This window comes from Prionailurus viverrinus, chromosome C1 (assembly GCF_022837055.1).
Source record: "Prionailurus viverrinus isolate Anna chromosome C1, UM_Priviv_1.0, whole genome shotgun sequence".
Taxonomy (NCBI): domain Eukaryota; kingdom Metazoa; phylum Chordata; class Mammalia; order Carnivora; family Felidae; genus Prionailurus; species Prionailurus viverrinus.
The window spans coordinates 153,692,700-153,719,570 of record NC_062568.1 but is presented as its reverse complement, the minus strand read 5'-3'; positions in this window follow the sequence as shown (position 1 = coordinate 153,719,570).

The window sequence follows — 26,871 nt, the reverse complement described above, 5'->3', positions numbered from 1 at the left end:
TAAAGATTGATGCAGTTCTGATTGTGTTCAGAGTGAAAAAAAAATGGTGTGGTTTCCCTTGGGCAGCTTATTATTGATTTTGACACAGGTATCATAGGAATTTTCTTTGAAGCTGGAACTCTAAAAGTTCTTGATGGCTAAATTCAATATTTTGAATAGGCCAGGCTAGCAATATGGCATACTCAAAGTTCTTGAGTAAATCACTATTCATAAATACACCCGTCATCACCATGAGAAGACTGTCTTTCAGAATGTCTTCTGGTGCTCTGAAGAGCTCATTGATACTGCTGTGCAGTTATCTGCTGCTATCACATGGTAGGCTGGGCCAGAAGATCACAAAAGTTTCATGTCAGATAACCTCTAGGGGACTTTATCTACTACACTTTCTGTAACGGTTAATTTTTTTACAGCTCTATTGTGATACAATTGATATGTAAAAAGTGCACATATTTAATGTGTGTACTTTGCTGAGTTTGGACATGTGCAAACATCCATGATGCCATCACTACAATCAAGGTAGTAGACATTTCCAACACCTCCTAGTTTCTTTGTGTGTGCGTGTGTGCGCGTGTGTGTGTGTGTGTGTGTGTGTGTGTTGGTAAGAACAAGTAACATGAAATCTGCCCTCTTAACAAATTTTGAAGTGCACAATACCATATTTTTAACTATCTACACTATGTTGTACAGAACATCTTTAGAATTTGAATTCTTCATACATAATTCAAACTTTATACCCATCTAGCAACAATTCATTTCCTTCACTCCTTAGCCTATGGCAACCACTATTGGATTCTCTGTGTCTTTGAGTTGGACTATTTTAGATATATACGTAGAATCATAAGTATTTGTGCTTCTGTGACTGGAGTACTTCTCTTTGCAAAATGTCTTCTACTTTTATCCATGCTATCACAAATGATAGGATTTTCTTCTTATTTAAGGCTGCATTATATTTTATGATACATCTGCATTTAAAAAAGAAAACGATTGCTATTAAACAATCTAACTTTATACCTCAAGGAACTAAAAAAAAGAAAAAAGAAAAAAGAAATCCCAAGCTGAAGGAAGTAATAAAGATGAAAGTAGAAATAATGAGAGACTAGGAAAACAATAGAAAAAGCCAATGAAACCAGTTGCCTTTTTGAAAGATAAACATAACCAATACATGTTTAGCTAGACTAAGAAAAAGAAGGGTAAAATTATTAAAATCAGAAATTAAAGAGGACACATTACAAATGATGCCACAGAAATAAAAAGTAACATAAGAGACTATTTTGAGCAATTATATGCCAAAAATTGGATAATGTAGAAAAAATGGATGCATTCCTAGAAACATACAAACTACCAAATGTGAATCAAGAAATAGAAAGTCTGAATAGACCAATAATGGATAAGGTGACTTAATCAACAGTTAAAACCTCCCAACAAAGAAAAACACAGGACAAGATGGACTCACTAGTGAATTGTACCAAATATTTAAAGAACAATCAATTTCAGTCCTTCTGAAACATTTGCAAAAAAAAAAAAATTGAAGAGGAGATAGCACTTCTAATCTGTGATTATTAATTTTATGAGTCAACCTGGTTAGGCCATAGTACCCATGGCAACCAGTGTTTGGTCAAACACTAGTCTAGATATTGCTGTAAAGGTGTTTTCAAAATGTGATTAACATTTAAGTAAGTAGGCTTTGAATAAAAGACATTATCCTCCATAAACTAGGTGTGTCTCATCCAGTCACTTTAAGGCCTTAAAAAAAGGATTCAGGTCCTCTAAGAAGAAGGAATTCTACCTCCAGACTGCCTTTAGACTGTTACATCAGTTTGTGCCTCAGCCTCCAGCCTTTTAACTGCTCTGCGGAATTTTCACTTGCCTGCTCCCACAAACACATGAGTCAAAAAGCCAATTTCTTAAAATCCACCATAATATATGTATATATATGTATTTCTTTTCTATTTCTTTTCTATATATTCATTTCTATTTCTCTGGAAAACTCTGACTAATACAACCCCATTTTCAGGATAACTTTAGAGAAGTCGGCATATATTTTGTGAAAAGTTCAAGAAATTTCATAATACATTTGTTAGAGGACTTCAGGAACTTTCATTTAGATAACAGACTAGGTGTTTTCATTAAGATAGGGGTCCAGGCAGAGCCCAGCCAGATTTTCTTTTCTTTTCTTTTCTTTTCTTTTCAGAACACCAATCTCCTAAAGGGATAATGGAGAGTGTGGTAAATCTCTGCTACATGGCAGTGGCACATAGATTCCTTAGTACTGGACTCGACAGAATAACTGAGTGGAACACAGGCTCAATAATCATTGCAAAGTTGCATTTGTTGTAGTGGTAAATGGAGGTGATGGTAGTGGTGGTAATATTCGTGACAATGTGGTATTTAGAAGAGATGTAGAGTCTGGGGGTAGAAATGGACACTCCAAAAACATATTTCATATGCAAGTAATTGTTTCCATTATAGAAGAGAGCACAATTACTAGTGACAAAAAATGGGAGTTTAATTGGCACTTGATGTATTTTATTTATATTACATGGAAATATTTTGAGGGTTTTAATTAATATGATCTTTGTAAATGGTTCCCAACTATTTCTGAATGATCACTAAAATTACAGAATCAGACATGCTGGCTTTAACACCATGTTGTCTGCCATATTGCTGTACATGTACACACACACACACACACACACATTCACAGAATAGTACCCAATAACATCAGAATTTGTCGTGTGCAAAATAAAAAGAAGATGAAATAAGGCTGTGTGACTAGTTCTGATTTACCCTGTTCATTGGTATTGAAATGGTAATAAAATTCTTTGATTTGCAAGTGAAATGCTCTTTTATTACATATTAACACTTAGTATAACATTTCCATTATTTTGTCTTCAGATAAATATGACAAAAGAGAAGCAGGAGACTAGTGCAGTCCTGTTTAATTCTGATTTTAATTTAATGGCATCTAAAATTTCTCATTTGGCCAGTATTCATAACTTTCTACATTTCTTTGTTACTTCAACTATATTAGGATTTGACTCTATGTGATTGTATCTCTTAAGAGAAGTGTTTCAGTAATTAAAGACTGGTTTGCAACTATAGTTGACCCTTGAACAACACAGGTTTGAAATGCATGGGTCCACTCATATGTGGATTATTTACAGTACAGTACTATAAATGTATTTTTAACATTTTTTCTTTAGCTTACTTTTGTAAGAATACAGAATACTTACATATAAGGCATAAAATGTGTGTTAAACAACTGTTTATGTTGTCTGCAAGGCTTCTTCAACAAAGGACTAGGTTAGTTAAGTTTTGGGGGAGTCCAAAGTTATATGCAGATTTTCAATGTGTACCTCTAATCACCAAATTGTTTAAGACTCAACTATAATTTATTGAAATTCTCTGACTGGTTTATTATTCAGAAAGCTATGTATTATTTTGATAAGGCCATTAAATAAAATAGCTCCATATAAACATTATAAGTGAATTCAAATTTCCAATTTATTTTGACATGCACTGTGATATGATACATCATATCTTTTACTTCATTCTCTTTGCTATTTTTTCACATGGATTTTGTTTTATGGTAACTTGAAATAATACAGTGTTATATTTTTACCCAGATAGATCTTACCTTGTTTTTTTTTTTTTTCAAAAGTATCTAATTTTTGTGAAGGACATATAATAATATTATATACCACTAAAATGAGACTTCAGTTTGGAATTCAATTAGTTTAAGGAAGGGAAGTGATTTTAAGATCAAACCAAGAAATTTCAATCCCAAACAGTCAGAATTACAAATTTTGTATACATGACAGAAGTTAATAGTCTATCTCTTTATCTTCTACACCTTATAAGAGATTTTAAAATGTGGATAATATTAATAGGCCTTAGCCTGAGCTTAAATTATTATTACTATTATTATTAGGATGAGAAAGAAGGAATTGTTGATTTTTTTTAAATATGATTTTCTGTCTCTGAATTATTTGAACAGGGAGGAAAAACAAGCAGTATGTTTTGGCTGTCAGGGCAATTGCTCAAACATAATTTTGTGGTTGGGTAACTCAAGAGTGGATTAGTTACAAAACTTCTGATTTTTGGCATTTGTTGTTCAAAGTCCTGAAAGCAAAGAAGGATGCCTTGTTTCACAGTGTGCATTTAAAAAACAATGTGGAAACAACGGCAATCTGCATCTAATCACTTTATTGGGATGCTAAGCAATTCTGCAGTCCTCTTCTGTTTAAAGCTGCACAGACTGCAGGGCTCCAGATGTTTGCACGGAAGGGCATTTGCTTTCACCAACATTTTCCTGACCACAGGGGATTCCCAGTTGGCTCTGGACAAAGGCAACAGAGGCTTTGTGTCATTCCAGGTGTCATGCAGCTAGCCCCTAGAGATGCTGGGCTTTTTATGTAGTCTGCCTATTGCTTAACCACCTTTCCCATGAGCAGACTTCTTTAGTGCACTCAGACAGTTTGCAGAGCATGGCAATAAAATGCTTAAGTTAACATTATTAAGAAAATGTAAACACCATTTTGATAGATGTCATGAGCCTACTCTAAGTACAGAATCAGTTGCAACGGAACAGCTGGCTACTTACTGATTTAAAAAGAGCAGAGAGGCTGAATACGCTGTCTTTTATCTACTTCTTTCTCCAATAGAATTTGGATATGTCCCCAGAGTATTGGTTCAGCCACTTGCTGTGATAAAAGGAAGGGCCTATTATGTGATTAATAGATATTTAGATCTCAAATACAAGTTCTGCATCAATAAAATCTGTAATTTTTTAGCTGTCTTTGATCTCTGGTCTTTTATCCAGTTACTTGATAGAACTAATTATTTACAAATACAATCATTTTTTATATGATGGTTCATCATGATGCTAATCTCTAACTACACTCTTGGCTCATGAAGCTTTTCACATTTTATTTATTCTCAGGTTGCTTTCATTTATTAGACATTTTTATTTTCATTCTTATGGTTGAGCTGGCCTATTCTTTCTGAAAATCTATTTTCAGTGGCTTATAAATTTCCCCTTGGAAGGTCTCATCCTAGAGATGATAATTTTTTGAAATTCTTAGAGAAGTGAATTCATTAATTTTTGAAAATCAGATGCTGAAATCAGTGATGGGTAAATGGAATGCTTAATTTCCTGAATTCTATGCACACTGGCACTATCTTATTTTCCAATTAGGACAGAGTCGCTGCGGCAATATTTATACTAGTAGATACTTGGCTTTCCTTCCCTCTCAGAACAGCTCACAAAGGTAGAAAAGCTTATCAGACTCTGTATTCTGTTTTCTGAAACTCAAACAATAAGCAGCCTATAAGCTTTACCTGAATGTACGTTCTTCTTTTTATCAGTCAGAAACAGACAAAAAGAAGCAATCTGGGACCCCATCAGACCCTGATTAAAAGGTTACTTCCCTCCACTAGGCTTTTTCTAAATCTTTATTCTTGTCTTTTGTTGGTTATCTACCATAATCTTCATTCTTTCTCTGTGGTTAATTTTATTGGCTTGTCCTATGAATCCTACTGTGCCCTTTGAGAAACAAATGCTGTCCAGACAAATGAAATACATTATAGGTCAAGGTCTGTTTTATTTGCTTTTGAGAAACTATGATCATCAGGAAGTAGAGGAAACCATCCTGACAGCCTCTTATACACCTTTTTGAAGAGTTAGGAAATCTGAAGACTGAGTGATGTCTCTGAATCCACAACCTATTCTTGACCAAGTGCCACTTGGTACACCTGAAGCAGCTAAAACCACTTGATTTTCCCAAACATAAAACACGCTTTTCCCATGGGCAGGCCTTTTTTATCACAGGTGAAATAAATGAACCCATGATTGTTATGCTTCATAGTGCCAAAGTTTCTGGGATCTTGGTTGATGTTGCACATTCTGATGAAGATTATTTGTCCAGGGGGGCACCTGGATGGCTCAGTCAGTTGAGCAGCTACTCTTGATTTCAGCTCAGGTCATGATCTTACTAAGATCAAGACTTGTGTCAGCGCCCCCCCCCCCCCAGCTGTTAGGACAGGATTCTCTCTCTCCCTCTCTCTCTCTGCCCCTCCCCAAAGCACATGCCTGCTCTCTCTCAAAATAAATAAATAAGCTTAAAAAAGAGATTACTTGTCAATAAGCAGGATTTTACTATTCCTTACAAGGCTGGTGAATTACAGATATTTTTCTTTTTTTCCTGCACGAGTATATTGCTAAAATACCAAGGGTTTAGAAGAGTTGATATCGTATTACGTTATAAATAGCTGTAATGATGGAGTATCAGATATCTGATGAAAGGGAGTTTCTGAATGTTCAAGTATTTGTCTTGGTCACATAGTTTGTTAGTAGCAATCTTGATATTTTAACCTGAATCCTCCCCAGATGTCTAGTGTTAACTAGATGTAGATGTCTCAATGCTAGTAAAAACAAACAAACAAACAAGCAAACAAACAATAAATAAATAAAATTACAATCATAATAAAACAGTAACACCAACACCAACAGCAACATCAACAATAGTATGTTTATGAAGAGCAATTTTGTATTCTGTATGCATTTTTCATTTCAGTTAATAATTGCAAGAAAGAGATTGCTTTCATGATAATAGGGGTGTTATAGCAATTTTTTCTGTTGTATGAACAAGACTAGCTTGTGAGATTTGGTATCAAGTCATGGCTCCTCTGTGTATAGCTAGTCATGTTTAAAAGTAACAAGTTTGGTCAGATATTTGGTAATATTTCTTTCTAGATTTGAGCTCCTGTGAGTTGATGATCTGAAGACAATTACTTAAAGCGATCTTCTTTGATGTTTACATCTTTTATTTAAGTAATTTTTATCTTCCAAAGACATATTTAAGTTGATAGCTAATCTATGAAGAAGTAAATAATAACACCTTGTCATATAATGTTCATAGATATAGGACACCTCTAGCCACCCTAGTATAATAAGCAAATCATAGATAACTTATGCTAAATTTATGGAAGATTGTAGGATATAATCCTAATTGAAAATTTAAGTTTGAGACAAATAACTCTTTCAAAAAGCTATGGCATGACCACACACATGTAACATTTGTGGCAGATCAAACTGTAAATATTGAAAAACCTGGAAATATCTAACTGGGGCTCTTATTGTCATGTATTACAGTTCTCTCAATATATGCAGTTGATGTACATCTACCCAAACATCTAAGATTTCCATAGAGAAAAAGAAATTATAATACAATTGTTATCTTTTTTATCTTGTTACCTTACTGGGAAAAAACAAACCAGTTTCTTGTTTTTTTTAGCATGTGTGAAAAACAAACATTAAAAAAAAAAGCAAAACATACTTTATTCTCACTCTCGACAGACAGATTGATATAGACATAGATGTAACATAACTAGATAGATGTAGATGTAGATGTAGTTAGAATTGGATCTATAGCTGAAGATCAACATAGAGATATAGATCTTCCTCTCTCTTTCTCTCTCTAGGTAGATAGAAAATAGAATATAAGCTTATTGGTCTTTTATTTCACTTTTTTCATCCATCACTCTCTATAATACATAGATACATGATAGATGATATATAGATAGAAAGATAGATATCATATGTGTAACTATATAAAAGATACTATATATACATATATATATATACATATATATATATATACACAATATAACTATATAACTATATAAAGTTCATCCCCTCTCACTCTCAGGATTGATAAACCTATGTTTGATACTATATATACATATATAGTATACTATATATACATATATATACTATATATACATATATATATATACACAATATAACTATATAACTATATAAAGTTCATCCCCTCTCACTCTCAGGATTGATAAACCTATGTTTGATAGATTGATAGATGGATTGATAAATAGATAGGTAATCCAAGGAATTTGCTTAGAAACAATTTGCATGATGCAGCAGAAAGTACCCATTCCCTAAATCTTTGACTAATTGCTTTCAAGATATTTAACCATTCAACACAAGTTTAAGATACGTGTCAAAAACTGTTACCATTAGTATATAAGTTGTTCCATGTGTGAACTCCACATTATAGCTGCATAATATAAAAATCAGTGCAGTAGAAAACAATCCAAATGGATATGTTCATGTTAACCTTGGAGAAACAGTCTTTCCCCCTATTTCAGAGCAGTGATAGATTGCACAGGTATCACAATACTGTTATGTTTCAAAAATTCAGGATGAAAAAATCAGATCTTTTGCACCTTATTATACAACTATGAAATAGGTGATAAACTCAAAATAACAGGTTTGAAAAATAAATTAAAGATTAACTGGATAAACAAACAATCACCCTGATCCTATTGCAAGCCTGATTGGATCTTTTAGAGATGGCTATTGCTACTGACCTTGTTGATGACCTTGTGAAACTGTCTCATCCAGATGAAGGTGACAATGCTGTTACTGAAAGACACAAATAGAGGCAAGTGGTAGAAGATAGGTTAAAAAATTCTATGAAAGTGCTCAGTAGTGCTCTATAACACATGATAGAAATAAAATCTCTATCAAATAAATACATACAGAAGAAACCTCATAAAATAAAAGCTGAATTCAGAGTTACGAATCTCCAATATATCCATCTGTCATCTTATCTTCTTTGAATTTATATTTATCTCTCTGAAAGGAAAATATTTCTATTGTTTCAGATTTTTTTTCTAAATTTAGATCTACAAAGTCAATGGTTAAAGAATTTTATAAAAGCTGACACTGTTAACTTAAAAGCTGCAGTCTATAGAAGCAACAACATTCACAAGTCTATATGTTGTATTTTTTTCATTTCCTAGTAATCATTATGCACACTATGTATCCTTTGATGTATGAGGTAGGGAATCTCTGAAAGTTGTAGACACTCACCTCAGGTCACCCAGATGATAAGATTTGTAACCCCAAACTTCATCTCCTCTCTACATTTCTGGACTCCTTTTTTCAATCTGCTTTGTTTTTGGTCCAGCTTCAGCTAACTAAATCATAGTTCTAAGTCCAGCTCGGAGGGCTGTATAAAAAGTGATATTACCCTCGAAAGAGGAGGCAGAATGCTGCTATGTAGAGCTTGTCCCTGCCCATTTCCTGTGGGTTAAGTAGTTATGATGGATACCATCCAGATATTCTAAAAAAGTTGGAGAAGCCCTCACTTTGTCCTTTATGTTTCGGTTGCTCAAATACATACTTAGAATTGTGGACGCCAGCTGTCAAATGTGAGATCACCAGATGTTCCCAAAGTAAGTGGTTACTATAGGCATAACAATTAAGTTCCGGGCTTGAATTTGTCAATTTGTGAAATATGAGTGGTATTATGAGGGAGCATCACCTTGCTAGCATTCCTTTTATTGCTCCAAAGAGAGCATTAACGTCTGTGGAGACATATTCAGGACTCATGACTTAGATTGTTTCTATTTATGGAAGCATGGATCAAAATGTGCTTTCTGCTATAACAGAACACCATAGACTGGGTAGCTTACACAACAAATATTTATTTTCCAGAGTCCTGGAGGCTGGAAATCCAAGATCAGGGTGCCAGCATGGTCAGATTATGATGAAGGCCCTCTTTCTTGTTTACTGCCATCTATCTTCTTATTGTATCCTCACAGGATTTAGATTGAGAGAAAAAAAAGAGAGAGAGCAAGCACATGTTACAAACTCTATGATGTCTCTTCTTGTAAGAATTCTAATACCATCATGGGGGGTCCACCCTCATGAACTAATTACCTCCCAAAGGCCCCACCTCCTAATGCCCATCTTACCTACTGGGGTTAAGGTTTCCACATATGAATCTGAGTGGAGGGGCGACACAAACGTGCAGTCCATATTAAAATGCTTTGATCAAAAAATAAAAGTGATTGACTCTCATAAACACAATAATAATACCATGTTCTTATTTCAAAGCAAGAAATATCTGAGAAGGTTAAAATATCTGAGAACATTTATCCTATATGAATGAAGTTCAGGGGCCTCATAGGCCAGAGATTACAGAAAATTTAAGGGGAAGAAGTGTCATTACTTAGCTTAATCTCCCTCTAATGTCCACTAAAGTGCATTTATCTATTAAGACATGAGGTTATATCACATATGACCTGATTTTTAGAATGTATAACATGGAATAAAGTGAGCATATAGAACTAAGAGGTGAATTAGTGGTTGCTGAGCCCCTTTTATATACTAGGCCAAGTAATCAGGACTTTAAATATATCATCTCATGTAATACTCATGATGTTATGATCTCATGTAATGATCTATTGGAAAGCTCTCACTTTCAGCCATGATGAAATAACAGAGAAACAAAAGTGGTATAAAACAGTGATTTGCAGACAGCCAAATTCCATAGCTTTTTGTTCTTATTGTTGTTCAGATAGATTCAGAGTTTGTGACTGATGTAGCTAAAATCTTCAGAGTGGCGTATTGGAGAGAGGTAGCTGCAGAGAGAGAGTGTTGGTATTCTGGAGTGGCTCCTTGAGTTCTTGGCTGAGTGCTGGTTTGTATATGTATATATATATATATATATATGGAAGATAGTAAGATCAGGGAAGTACCATCAGAAAGTAATAGAGGAAAAAAAATATCAGGCAGATTTCACACAGAGCCTAGAACACTTTGTATTCCCTGATGACAAGGAAATTCTGCTACATGGGGCATAAGATAGAGTTCTCATAAAGGTACTAACATAAAAAGATTTTGCTACAGAGGTGAGGAAACATTAGCCCTAAAGTAAGGATGCTCAAAATCCCTGCTAAGAGAACTTGAAAGGAAATCTTAGGGGGCTCAAACTAATTACAAGAAATTTAACTACATGACAGAAAAATTATTACACTGGTGAAAAGAATAAAATATCTGGAATCCAACAAGAAACACATTTGGCATCAGATTAAAAATGATTCAGGGATGCACAAACAAGACAATGTATAACCAGGAGAAAAAGCTTTAAATATAAAGAGACCCGGAAATAACAGATATAATGAAATTAACAAATCAAAATCATTAAAACTGTTATAAATATTTTTCACATGTTCAAGAAGGAAAAAAATGCATGAATGTGGTAACAGCTATAGAAGATTAAAACAAAAATTTATGCCAAACTTTTAAAGGTAAGAAATACAATATTTGAAATAGAAAAAAGAAAATTAACAGCAGATTAGAAACCACACATGAAAATATTGGAGAATTTGAAAGTCTTGCAATAGAAATATCCAAACTTTAAAAGAACAAAAAGAGAAAAATACTAGAAAAAATGAGCAGAGCTTTAGTGAGCTATAGGACATTATCAGTCATCCTCATATATGGATGATTTGCATTCCATAGGAAAGAAAACAGGCAAGATGCAGAAACAAAGCAAAATATAAGTGACAGAAATATTTAAAATATGTTAAAAACCAAAAGCCTACATATTCAAGACAAAGAATTTCAAGCCAAAGAAATAAGAAGAAAATCATATCAATGTAGATCATAATCACTTATGTGTAAATTCATGGTAACAAGTCATCTTAAAAGAAATGAGAAAAAAAGACAGGTTTTATATGAAGAAAAAAAATGGTAACATACTTCTTGTTAGAATCATGCGAGTTCCAGCCCCACATTGAGCTTTGCACTGACAGTGTGGACCCTGCTAGGGATTCTCTCTCCCGCTCTCTCTGCTCCTCCCCTACTCTCACAAGTGCCCTCTCTCTGTCAAAATAAGTAAAGTGTAAAAAAGTAAAAAATACTGAAATAAAACAAATGTTTAATAGCAAATATATTTTTCAAAATGGAAGTAGAAGTGAATTTTTCCCAGATAAACAAAGCTTAGATAATTAGTGAAAAGCATAGGAGCATTACAACAAACATTAATGGAGTTCTTTAGACTGGAAGAAAAAAATTAACAGATGACAATTTTAATCTACACAAACAAGTGAAGAGAATAAGAGGAAGTAGATATATGGGTCAATCAAAAGATATTTTTATCTTTTTAATAAACCTTTTCAAAGGATAATTGATTCTTTAAAGGAAAAATCATAACAAATATATTTTACATTGAAAAAATATGTGGAATTAAAATGCATGACAGCAATAACATAAATGTTCTGGGGGAAATGTAAGCACGTGTCATCAGGGTTTCATATTATGCATGAAATGTTATAATATTGGTGGATTATAGTAAATCAAATGAGTATTTTAGATTGTAAAGCAACAACCATTTTAAAAATAATGAGGTATAGCTTATAAGCCTATAGTGGAAATAAAAGAGTTCTAAAAATTTCTCATTAACCTAAAAGAAAGCAGAAAAAGAAGAAACAGAAAAGTAGTACTTTAAAGCCCAATCATATAGATAATAGCATTAGATGCAGATGTTCTAAGTACTTAGGAAAAAGACAGAGATTCAGAGATTTCCAGATTGACTGAAAAAGTAAGACCCAACAATATACTACAGGAAACATACCTAAATATGAAAACACACACACACACACACACACACACACACGTCATTTAAAATTTACAGCACTTATAGATTTATAGCAAAAAGGTATACTATAAAGACACTGTTCGTAAGTCAGCTAGAGTGACTACATCAATCACATAAGAAGTAGATTTTAAGGAAGGAAAAAGTGACTAAAGAAAAACAGGTTACTGATAAAGAGGTCTACTTATCAAGAGGACATTGTACTCCTAAACGCATATGCATGTGATAACAGAACATTTGTGTATAGAAACAAAACTGACAGAACTGAGAAGAGGAATAGAAAACCCACAATTGCATCTGTTTATTTCAAAACCTCCATCACTAGAGTTGGTAAAACAAGTGGACCAAAAATTTGGTGTCGATAGGAAAGACGTATACAGCACCATTATCCAACATGATATAACTGGCATATAGAATAGTTAGTATAATGACAGGAAAAGATACTTATTTTTTTTCTCTTGCACTGGGTAAAGCATCTCCTGCATATGGATAGGATGAACCATTTTCTGGACCATAAAACAAATCACAATTTTTTAGATCATCTGAAATTGTATAAGATATGGTTTTGATTCCCACCAAAAGTAAATTATAAATAAATACTATATCTGGAATGTCCCCCAAATATTTGAAAAAAATACTTTTAAATAACTCATAAAATCATTAAAAAATAAATTATAAAATGAGGCAAAAATCTATTTTTTGCTCAATGAAAATTTAAAAAGCAAAATATCACAATTTATTTATTAGAGATAAAATGATGCTTTTAAAGAAATCTATAACATCAGGGAGTTATTAGAAAAATAGAAAACTTCATACCAATAATCTTCCACCTTAGATTACTAGAAAAAGAAGAGCAAAATTTCTTAAACATAAGTTAACCAGACTGAAGGAAACATGGAAACCAACAGTGATGAATAATGAGAACCAAAATTAGTGTAAAAAGAAATAAATTTATCATTTTCATGCTGTAATTGCCAGGAAAAATAGAAATAAGCATAATTTACCCACGTCTGCATTAAAACAGATGACATCACTACAAATCTATTATGGATAATAAAGAATAATAAAGGAATTATAATAAACATATTTCTTCCAATAAATTTAAAAATTTAGATGAAATAGAAAAATTCTATCAATACAAACAAAACTATGTTATAGAAAAGAAGATACCCTGAGTAATTTTATATCTGTTAAAGAAATCAAAGTCATATTTAAAAGCCAATGGAACCCAAGATCAGATGGCTTTTCTAGTAAACTATAATAATTATAATAAAATCTAAGGAAATAGCAACAATTCTACACTGGAAGAGGATGAAAGACAATGAATCTAAATTAATCTAATGGGTCTTACTCTGATTCCTAAATCAGACAAAGATAAAAAAAATCAATATCCCACAAGAACATAGATTTAAAAATTTAATAAAATTTTAGTAAAGCAAATCCAGCAATATCTAAAATTGATAATATAACATGACAGGAGAGTTTTATCATCAGAGCCCCAGACTGGTTTCATTTTTAAAACTACTTCAATGTAATTCACTTGTATTAAAATTTTTTAAAGAAAAATATATGGTCTCCTTAACAGATGCAGAAAAAAATGTATGACCAAATTCAACACACATTTATCGTGATAATTTTCAGCAAAGTAGAACATTGCTCAAGTAGAAAAAGGGAACATCCTCAACGTGAAAAGCATCTACAGAAAACTTACAAGTGGCATCAAACTTAGAAGATTCAATGCTTTCCTCCTAGGATGGGCATAAATCAAAGATGTCAAATCTCAATATTTATTTTCAACTTCTGCCCAGTATAATAAGGCAAGAACAAGAAATAAAGCACATATATATTGAAAGTAAATCACTCAAACCATATTTATTCACAGACAACAATTTTAAATACTAAGAAATTTACACACACACACACACACACACACACACATTACCAGAAGTAAAAGGTGACTTTAGCAATATTTTAGAATATGAGGTCAACATTTTAAAAATCCATTTTATTTGTATAGAAATATAAAATTGACACTAAAAAGTTATCACTGCAATACTATCAAAAAGAAACAAGAAATTCTTAAGAAAAAATAAAGAATATATAAATAAGTGGGAAGGTAAACCATGTTTAAGCATCAAAAGCTCAATATTATTATCAATTTATTCCAAGTGTTTTCATTTCAACACAATTCCAATTAAATTCCTGGCTTTTTATTTATTTATGTTTTTGCAGAAATCGTTAGGCTAATTCTAAAATTTACATGGATGAAGAGCCAAAATTGAAAAAAAAAAATTAATGTTTATTTATTTTTGAGAGAGACAGAGACAGAATGTGAATGGGTGAGGGGCAGAGAGAGAGGGAGACACAGAATCCGAAGCAGGCTCTGGGCTTCGAGGTATCAGCACAGAGCCCCACCTGGGCTCATACTCACTGACTGTGAGATCATGACCTAAGCTGAAGTCAGATGCCCAACTGGCTGAGCCACCCAAGCACCCCAGAGCCAAAATTTTTGAAAAATAACATTGGGGGATTTAGTCTACTTGATTTCAAGAATTACTGTGAAACTAAACTAATGAAGAGAGTAAGGCATTGGTGTTAAGATAGACATATAAAAAGTAAAAATATTAACTGTCCAAACACAGACCAACACATATACAACTAATTGATTTGACCTAAGATAGTTATTAAGGTAATTCAGCAGAGAAATGGTAATCTTTCAACTAATAATGCTAATAAAAATGGACATTCAGGGGCGCCTGGGTGGCGCAGTCGGTTAAGCGTCCGACTTCAGCCAGGTCACGATCTCGCGGTCTGTGAGTTCGAGCCCCGCGTCGGGCTCTGGGCTGATGGCTCGGAGCCTGGAGCCTGTTTCCGATTCTGTGTCTCCCTCTCTCTGCCCCTCCCCCGTTCATGCTCTGTCTCTCTCTGTCCCAAAAATAAATAAACGTTGAAAAAAAAAATTAAAAAAAATTATAAAAAAAAAAATGGACATTCATATGCAATAGACTGAACATCAATACTTAATCTCATACACAACAACTTGACATGCACAATAGACTTAAATATAAGATACAGGAATATAAAGCCTCTAGAAGAAAAAAATATAAGAAAATCTTAATGATCTTATTCTAGTTAATAAATTATTTAATAGGACACAAATCACATTAGTTATAAAAGAAAATTTTATAAATTGACTTCTCCAAATTAAAAACATTTTTTCTTAAAATAATATTAAGAAAATGAAAATATAGCTTAAAAATTGAGAGACATTTGTTTGCCAAACATATAACCACTAGAGAATTAGCACCTAGCATATATAAAGCATTGTTAGTATTCAATAATGTGAAGAAGGTCAATATGATTTAAGACACAGTCGAATGATCTGAACAAATATTTTACCAAAAAAGATAAGTGGGTGACAAATTATATACATAATATGACAAAGGATGTAATACATTATTTATTAAAATATGTTAGAAATTAATAAAGTCATTAACCCTTAGGATAATGTAAATTGTTACCATAATAAGACACCTTTACATAACCTAAAATTGAAAAGACTGACACTTTCTAGGGTTTAGAAGATACAGTGACACTGGCATTTTCATACATTGCTTGTAGTAATGCAAAATGGTACAGCCACTTTGGCTGAAGATGGCTTAGGAGATTCTTTTAAAATTAAATATATCATTTCCCCCTGCAATTCCACTTCCAGACCCAAGATAAATAAAAATATATGTTGCCATAAATAATTCAGGTAAATATTCTTTTTTTTTTAATTTTTTTTTCAACGTTTATTTATTTTTGGGACAGGGAGAGACAGAGCATGAACGGGGGAAGGGCAGAGAGAGAGGGAGACACAGAATCGGAAACAGGCTCCAGGCTCTGAGCCATCAGCCCAGAGCCGGACGCGGGGCTCGAACTCACAGACCGCGAGATCGTGACCTGGCTGAAGTCGGAGCTTAACCGACTGCGCCACCCAGGCGCCCCGCAGGTAAATATTCTTAGAAGATTTGTTCATGATAGCTGAAACTACAAATAACCCACATGTCCATCAAATAGTGAATGCATAAGCAAATTGTGATGTAAACATATAATGGGATACTGTAAACAATGTGAAGGAGTGAATCACTGATACATGCTATCACAATGGATCAATCTCAAAAGTTATGCTAAGTGAAATACTTCGGTCATAATTGATTTCATTTGTAGAGCATTAAGAAAAATATGAACCTATTGTTATAGAAAGTACATCAGTAGTTGCCAAGGATCAGAGAGTGGATCTGGGGAGCTGACTGCAAAAACAAACAACAACAACAAAAAACCATAATTGCTTATCATGATTGTGGCACTGATTATACAACTGTATGTATTTGTCAAAACTCATCAGTTTATACATTTTAAATTAATTAATTTCATTGTATATAATCTATACTTCACCAAAGCTGACAAAAATTGGATTTTGAATAAAAATCTCATTGGTTGTAGATATGGCAGTCCAATAAGAAAACTGCTAATAAATGAATTTACTGGGAAATTTCTTGCAATGTTATTCATTATTCTACCCAAGACGTTCAAGATTTGTTTTGTCAATACTTACACATCCTACCAAAGATCCACAAACTTTTTCATAAATGGCCACGTAGTAAGTAAATATTTTAGGCTCATGTTTCATACAATCCTTATAGCAACTACTTGGTTCTGCTCTTATGTCACAAAAGCTGCCATAGATGATAAATAAATAAATGTGCCTGGGTTCCCATAAAACTTTAGAAAAGCAGGCAGTGATCTCAATGCTCAGTTGTATTTTGCTAACCCCTGTGTAGATATTGAGTAAGGGAGGGTGATCTCACTTAAATGTTAACACATCTGATTAACACAATTTGCAGTTTGACAATGTTTTGTTTGTTTTGGTCATACCAATTTATATATATAATATATTATATATATTTATATTTATACATATTTATATTTATTACATATATATATTTATATAATAAGTATAATATAATACATATATATTTATTATAAATAATATAATTATATTATATAAATTATATATTATATAAAATATATAATATAATAAATAAATATAATATAATAAATATTTATTATAAGTAATATAATTATATTATATAAATATATATTATATAAAATATATAAAATATATATTATTTATATTATATATTATGTATATATTATATATAATATTATAATATTATTATATTATATATTTTTTATATATTATATATATTTATGTATATTTATATATATTTATATTATATATATAAATTTAATGTTAGAAACTTCATTTATCTGTAATTCCTGGTACAATTTTGCTATGCTAGTGTTATGAAGAAATTGCTTACAAAGTTCTATTTTAATAATATACAGCATCTAACTTCACAATGTTCTTTGTTCCCACAGGGATTACATTTATGTATGTATGTATGTATGTATTTGCACTTACCATTTATTAATGAACATTTTCATTGTTATTAAACAACCATGACTATAGTACATTAGAGACTGAATTCCTTTGTATGACATAGAATGATTCATTGAACTAATTTCATATGGTTGGATATTTAATTCTTACTAAAATATTTGCTCACATAGTAATGCTGCAAAGGACAACTTCCACAGAGATTATATCTTAAAAGGGCACCATTGTTGAAAGAATTTTCATGTAATATTAGCAAGTATTTTTTTTTTTCATTTTGGCCATGATCTGGGCTAGTTCTTTGTTTCAGTCATTGGTTCCATTTATTCATTTGACAAATGTGATCATTTGAGTTTACATCATGCTTGCTGTTTGGGAATGGTCAAGAAACAAAAGAAAAAATTCTGCCATTATGGAGAATTTATTATAGGAGAAAGAGGCAGAAAAAAAACAATAAACATAATGTATTGATAAATTATATGGCATGTCAGCCTATGGTAAGTGCAGTGGAAAAGGAGACAGGATAAGGAGATATTGGAATATTGGGTGCTAGACATGGGGAAAATACAGATTGCTATTTTAAAGTGGATAATCAGGTTTGCCCTGCACAGATGGTGACAAAGAGTGACGAGCCATGCAAGGTATCTGGGGAAAGAGCATTACAGGCAGAAATAGTGGCCATGGTAAGAGTATAATGTAGGAATTAGAGAATCTAGTTCAAAAGCCATTGCAATAATCCATATGGGAGATGATGTTGACTCTTGAAAGGTGTGACAGTAGTGGAGATGGTGTTCAACTCCTGGGGATCAGGAACTGAAGGTAGGTCAAAAAACATCCTATGTGTTAGATATCTAAGTTTTGTAAAGAGGAACATTAAAATAACTCCAAAGAATTTTAGCCTCAGCAACCATTTGATATAATTGACATCCAAATATTAAATTTTTGACATGATTAAAAGTTAAAGAAATTGACAACATATAAATAATTATGAATATACAAATTAATCATGTTTAATAATTTATCCCAAGAGTAAATCGTTTTGGGGAAAAGATATCTCAGCAAAGATATGAAGTTGTGTGCATATCATATTTTTCTGATTTCTGTACTCCTGTAGCAGTCATTAATATCAACACTGTAGCATTCACCACATCTTGATTGAATTTGTATTTTTGTATGTCTGTCATCTATTGTAGTTCATGTGTTCTTTCATATGAGGGCTCAAATATTATCAGCCATATGTTACTCACACTGAGCATATTGTTTGTTTCATGAAAGGCACTTGAAAAATACTGGTTCAATTATTGTTTGATTAATTTAAGTTACTGTTAATTGAGCATTTACATTGTTTCTGGGCCTATATTAAATGCTTGATATGCATTATTATTTTTTCTCAACAAAATCATTTGGGATATATTATATCATCAATCTGTTTTAATGATAATGAGTGTAAACACTGTAAGTATTTAAATCATCCTCAAAGTTACATAGCTAATAAGTAGAAGGGTAAAACATATGTATGTATGTATACACACACACACACACACACACACACTACCCTCTATAATACTATACCATATATGTGAACTTATTCACAAATCAAAACCCATGGTTGAGGTTTGGAAGGCAGTTTGGGAGTTGGTGTGGATTTTTCACTATCTCTTTGGCAGGATATTGGGAGAAACCTCGCTTTTCCCTTTGTATAACTATTTCCTTACAATACTTTTGTTTCAGCAATACTTTGAGAGACTAAGGATACATTGTAGATACAATGGAAGTCTTATTTATTGGTTGGCCATATGTATACTTATTAATTACTTCTCATGTTCTAGATACTTTTTAAACAATGAAAATATTAACAGTGACCAAAATATGTAGCATGCTTTTTTAAAATGGAACATTAATTTTAGTGAAGGAGATAGACAATCAGTATTTAAATAATATGTGTGGCCAATTCCCACATATTTTCAGAACCTTATTTGACATTCAGTTCCTTAGTAAGGATGTTCTTGGCCACTCTATCTAAAATGTCTACCACTGCCCCTATTTTATATTTCACCTCCTTGCATTTTTTTAAAGAATTTTTTAATGTTTATTTATTTTTGAGAAAGAGAGACAGAGTGCAAGCAGGAGAGGGAGACACAGAATCTGAAGCAGTTTCCAGGCTCTGATCTGTCAGCACAGAGCCAGCCTGACGCGCGGCTCGAACCCACAAACTGCGAGATCATGACCTGAGCCAAAGTCGGATGCTTAACCAAATGAGCCACCCAGGCTCCCCACTTTGCATTTTTTCTTATCAGAAATTGTTACTATTTAATATTGCTGGGAGCTTGAGGGATTTGGGGCTAATCAAGGAAAACAATATGATCACAGAATCCATTAACATACAAGTTTATTTGTGCAGTTTTGGATATATTGCATGAGAGAGGAAGTTCCACACAACAGGTATCTGTCCAGAGGCTATAGTGCTGGGGTCATTACTCAAAATTGGAAGAAGGCAAGGGATCTCCTGAGAGAGAGGAAGACTAAAGTAGGGGCTTATGTGCCTATGCGATATTTCTCTGCCCCATGGGAGGGGAGTCTCTGGGTCAGAGAGTTCCCAAGGGCTGTAGTAGCTTGAGCCTTATAACTGTAAAGCCCTATGTTATCATAGGTAATAGTTACTGGATGAAGTTTTGCTAGAGCAAAGGAGGTGGTCCCTAATTGACTAAAATTTGCATGTTTGAGTTTTTTAAATAAAAGATGTGTAAAAATTTGAATTTGGTGCTGGCAGGCTTTTGAGCAAATGAATCTCAGCCTGCAGTGAAGAAATTAACAACCGGAGGCCAATACACTGAGGCTCTTTGGCTCATTCATTTAATAAACACACATATATATTTAATTTATTTATCTTTATTGTCTATCAAAGCTGGGGGTTTTGTTTATATTGTTCTTAACGCCATCTTTGGGTTTGGATATTTTGCCCAGTGCATAGTAGGTGCTTAATAAATATTTGTTAGGTTAACTAATGAGTTAATTCTATGAATGTGAAAAAAAAAAAACTCATCCCTTAACAACATAAGGCAAGTAGTTACTTATATAATGAAAAGAGGCAATTAAAGTAGGGGTTCATCTGGGCGCCTGGGTGGCTCAGTCCAACTTCGGCTCAGGTCATGATCTCGCAGTCCGTGAGTTCCAGCCCCACGTTGAGCTCTGTGCTGACCACTCAGAGCCTGGAGCCTGTTTCAGATTGTGTGTCTCCCTCTCTCTCTGACCCTCCCCCGTTCATGCTCTGTCTCTCTCTGTCTCAAAAATAAATAAATGTTAAAAAAAATTAAAAAAAAATAAAGTAGGAGTTCATCAAAATTGGATATTTAAAATAAAAAATTATTTTTGTTAAAATTTATAAATATATATTTATTTGTCAGAATCTAACATGAAAATAAGATTTCTCTGAGAGCTCTAAGAGTAGTTCTGCATTGTGTTTATACTACAAAGAACACTAAAAACACCTTAACTGTGATTTTAAGTTTGGGATATATATTTTTTAAGATTTTTATTTATTTATTTTGAGAAAGAGAGTATGAGAGAGACAGAGAGAATGGAGGACAGGCAGAGAGAGAGGGAGAGAGATCCCAAGCAGGCTCCGCGCTGTCAGCGCAGAGCCCGATGAGGGAGTCAAACTCATGATCTGTGAGATCATGACCTGAGCCGAAATCAAGAGTCAGACACTTAACTGAACCACCCAGGTACCCCTGGGATATTTTTAATTAGGTAAAAACAAAGATATTTGTGAGGACACAGGAGTAAAAACCATGGAGATTCTTTACATTTTCCCCTTCTTTGACAATTATCTTGTTTGTATGGAGACAAAAGTATTTTCCAGTCATATGTCTTTATATAACTTCTAAAACATTTAACTTAGTTTTTCATAAAAAGCATTTTTTGCTTTTAATCCTTCATTACATAATTAGAAGCTGAGATTGCAATAACACATATGGCCAGTGTAAACATGTTTGGGAACAGACACATTCACTATTGTTAAAGCAACAACTCAACTTGGGGGGGAGTAGAAGTGGTATTGAGTTCCTGTGTTGTTTCTACTTCTTGTCATGAGGGGATGGATATCTGTTATTGGACTTGTCTTCCTGCTCTAACAAGTAGAAAGCTGGGCAAAGTATGTAAAACAACTGTTTTAGACATTGGACAACAGGCAGTACAGGACTCTGATCCCCAGAGAAAGAAAACAAGAGAGGAAATCCATATGATATTTCTGGCTTTCTGTCTGCAGTCAGGAGGGGATCACAGGAAGGGCACATCCATCCCACTGAGCTGAGGAGACAGAGATTAGAGTTAGAGGAGGCCAATGTGACTGGGAGTTTTGGAGCACGGTGTGAGAACTGAAATAGTTGTATAGAAAAAGAGCTCCATAAATTGGCATATGGGTGTGCTTAAGAGTTTGGACTAATGCTAGAACTGCTCATTTGTAATAAAGTACACCACAAGGCTTGTCAAGGACCAACCACAGATGAAAGAAAAATTACCAGGGAGCAGAGTGGTGAAAAATGCATATGAGGTTTCACACATTTAAGTTCTGACCAGTCAGAGCAGAGTTGTTATTACACCTGTGAGGCATATTTGTTAGGGATCTGAGAGTACAGAGCTTTTCAACTGGGGGCATTTGGCCCTCTGCTAGAGACAATTTTGATTGTCACAATATAGAGGAGGGGGTGCTACTCGCATCTAGTGGGTAGAGGACAGAGAGGCTGCTGAATAGCCTACAAAACACAGATCCTCCCACAGCAAAGAATAAATCATAGGGAAATATAATAGAGAGTAACTCAACAAACCACCTTAAATATAGTCCATTTTAAAAAACTAATGTTTGAAACTGAATTGTCATGAACACTGGGTTCTCTATTGCTAATTACATTATATTTTCAGTGAAAAAAAATTGGATATCTTTATGTGTTTGTGGGAGGGGGCAGTCATGTTGGCATAGCTTTACATTTTCCATGATTTAATTTTATCATATATATATAGTTCATATGACATATATATATGTAATATATATCGTATATATTTTTATCACATATATGATATATATATCATATATATTTTATCATATATAGTTCATATGATACATATATCATATGTAATATAACATTATCAACTGTCATTTCATGTGCATTACATTTATTATCCATAGTGCCGTGTTTAAAGCAGAGAATGTTTGTCAGAGACAGATAGTATAGGAGGCCAATGTATCACTGTCAATAATGCTGAATGTCTACACAAACCACAGAATTAAATACCTTGGAATAACATTATAAAGTGCTATGTTAGCATAGGCATCAACTGAACTTTGAAAGAGGAATCCCCGGAGGGGGTTCATTTGCATAGCATTTACATTGCTACTCTTGTCAATTAGTGGGAACATAAGGAATTCAGTAGACACGTATGAGGCCAACCTGAAAGGAAATATGTCAGTTTATTTTAGCTTCTGTAACAGAGACACACATACAGTATTGCATAGAAAGCAAAAGGTAAAAAGGTCAAACACAAGCTTAATATTTTGGATGTCTTAAATATTTGAGAACACTAATAATATTATACAAGTATGTGTATGCATATGTGTATATACGTATAAATATAAATAACTTTGCATCTATAGATGGATGGATATAAAGATGATTGATAGATAGATAGATAGATAGATAATAGATATGGTTTCTTCCTTTCAAACCTAAACTAAGCCTACTAGGAAGCACAAATAATTTTGATTATTTATTCATATTTCTAAATATTGTCTGAGAAAATTTGGGGGTTTTATAAATTTAAATTTGAATGAAAGCCCTTTTCAAACTTTGGAAATGAATCTCAAAAATCACTTTTCCAAAACTTGGTATGTAAATTTCCAAATAAATATTTAGCAACACCTGCACCTATTTATTTTTTATTAAGGTTGATTTCTATATTCTGTAGGGATATTTCTTCTACATATGCTATAGACTTGGGTAAAACATGGGAGGTCAGCTTTAAAAACCTGGCATTGTTTTCAATATTTATAATAGGGAAACAAGATATATCACTTGAGAATGAATTCTAAAGTTCTAAAAACATTCAAAGCAGTTTACCTTCCTAATAGAAATAATAATAGAGCTTGCAAAGTCCAGATGCATTATGAATATTGGGCATGGATTTTGTTGCCCTACATCATCATAAACTACCAACTCAACCTTGGCATTAATGTTTTATATAGTCTTGGTATGCTTGTTTTTTCTATTACAGCTTTGGAAATTTGTATAAATATTGAAATTGAATATGATGCTCATGAGCCCAGAGCATCTTTATGTTATTGTTACCCAAGGTAAGAATACGATGATATTAGATTCTATATGGATGATTATTGTTTTATTTTATGTCAATAGTGTCAAACCAGGAATTTTTCTTCTTTTTACTCCCTCTGCCTATATGTCATCTCCTTCTATTTATCCACCTTAATTTTCTATGGATGTCTTCAGGGCTAAGGGCCAAGTTTGCAGTGCCTGCCAAATTTTTCCCTTTGTCTTGACTAGGGAAATCAATTGAATGGACTGCTATCTGAAAATAAAATTACAGCTGGGAAACATCATCAACTCCTGTGTTAGAATGTCAGCTGCTCAAAGGCAAAGGCCATAACATATCTTTATGTGACTGTGAGATAGCCTACTGCTTGGAACAAAAAATGCTTAATACTTATAACAACAATTAGTGAATTAAAATGAATGACTGAATAAGCCTGCTGCACTCCATTTGTTTTGTAAATACGAGAAATAAATCCAAGGTATTTAAATAACTTTCCCAAATTTGTAGCTATTTCATTATAAAAGATTCATAATGAAAGCCAGATTCTTTAAAATACGTTTTCTGTTTTAAAAATTTACTTTAAAAATGTGTGATGTAACAGAAATATCAATGAATGTATATAATATTTCACAAATTAAAAATTTCTAAACTTATAAAATCTCCAAGTTTATAAAATACAACAAGAAATATTTAATTCCCTTTGAATTCTCCTTCCTGACTGTATTCTCCTTCTTCCCCCCAAAAGTAGATGCTCTCCTGAGTTTGTGTTCATATTTTCTTGTTTTTTCTTCCCACAGTTTCATAAAGTATGCATATTTCTAAATAATACTTTTAAATTTATCCTGATTTTGAAATGTATACAAATGCTATAATATTTACTATTAAAATTTTGAGATATATTCATATTGACATATGGATTAGAGTTCATTCATTTTTATTGCTCTCTACTATTCCATCATTTTAATACCTCCCAATTTATTGATCCATCTCATTGATAGATATTTTGGTTGTTTTCAGTTTTTAACTTTCTTATAAGCAATAATGCTACAAACATTCAAGTACAGATTTTTGGGCATATAGTACAAGTATTTCTTAAGATATGTTGTTAGAAATAGAATTGTTAGGTTATAGAGTGTATGTATGTTTAACTTAATAAATAATGTCAAACTTTTTTTTTATAATAGATGTATAAATTTACATACCTCTAGGTAGTATATGAGATTCCTCACTGCTTTACATCTTTGCATACATTTAATATTGTCAGACTTTTTATGTTTTGCCTGCATGGGAGTTATGATCGAGTATCTCACTCTTATACTTGCATTTCTTTGTTACTATTGAGATTAAGGATCATTTTCGTTGTTTATGGGATATTAATATTTTATTTTTTGTGAAATACTTGATATGTATGTTGTCAGGTTTTCTAGAGAAATGATGTAGTTGTAAACTTCAGATTCTGGAACTAAACCTCTGCATTCAAATTCTTTCTTTGGCACTTACTCTCTATTTGATTGAAGGACATTTCACTTCTTAAGCAAGGATACCAATAATACCTAACTTAGCAGAATGTTGTGAGGGTTACCATTCACTTAGAAAATATTTGTACATAGTTATACTCCATGTGTTAACTGGTATTATTTCTTCATATAATTCAATTTTTCTTGTTAATATACTTCAAAGTTATAACTTTGGAAATAACTTCAAATGTTATTTGGAGCATACAATTTTTCCATTATTATTATTTTTAATTTCTAGAATTGCTAATGTGCTACTTTCCAAATATGGGCTGGTCAAGTTTGATATTCTCTCATTTCTCATTGTTTCAATACTCCTTTGCATTTCTTTTAAAAAAATATAATTTTAAAACGTGCATCTTTTAAATTTAACTTTGCATTTCTTAAATTTGTTATTTAATTTGTTTGGGGCATAATTATATATTTTGGAGTGTTTTATCTGACCTTTTCCCATAGTGGTTAGGTTTACTCATACTCCTTTGCTGTTTTTCTCTGTGAGCCCACTTTCCTTGGGACTTTATGGCAAATCTTTGAGGCCTAGGTTTGAAATCATTTCCTCCAGAGATGATTTGCCTGGGCTTCTCCCAAGTGCTTAATTATTCCCAAGGATCATAACTTGGGTCTACATTTTAAAGTCTGAGGGTTGGGGATTTTGAGGAAGGGATATACAAAAGTAGGGTAACAGTAGATCTATGTATAGAGTTAAGAGACAATGGTGACACTGACATGAATTTCCAAATTCTTATACTGCTAGGAGTTTTCTTATTTTTTCATACCCTTCACTGAGGTTTCTTCTTTGGGGATATCAGATGTGAGGATGAAGTAGGGGAGGATTGGTAACCTCTCACGTGTTCGGTCCTCTGGCCAGCTTCTAGACTAGCAATTATTGGCTTCAGTTTCTTACTTTCGTATTATTATGGATTTTAGTTTCTTGTTATTTCTGACTGCAAAGAAATTTTCTAAATTTCCAGCTATGTTAGCCATGCGTCAAATATATATCTTTATATTTTTCCGGTATTAATAAGTGTACTGTATCTGGAGTGCTTTCTATGAACACTTAATCCTCTGTGCAGGCATACGGTTTTTTTGCTCAATAGGTAAATTTAAATTTCTAAAATTAGGT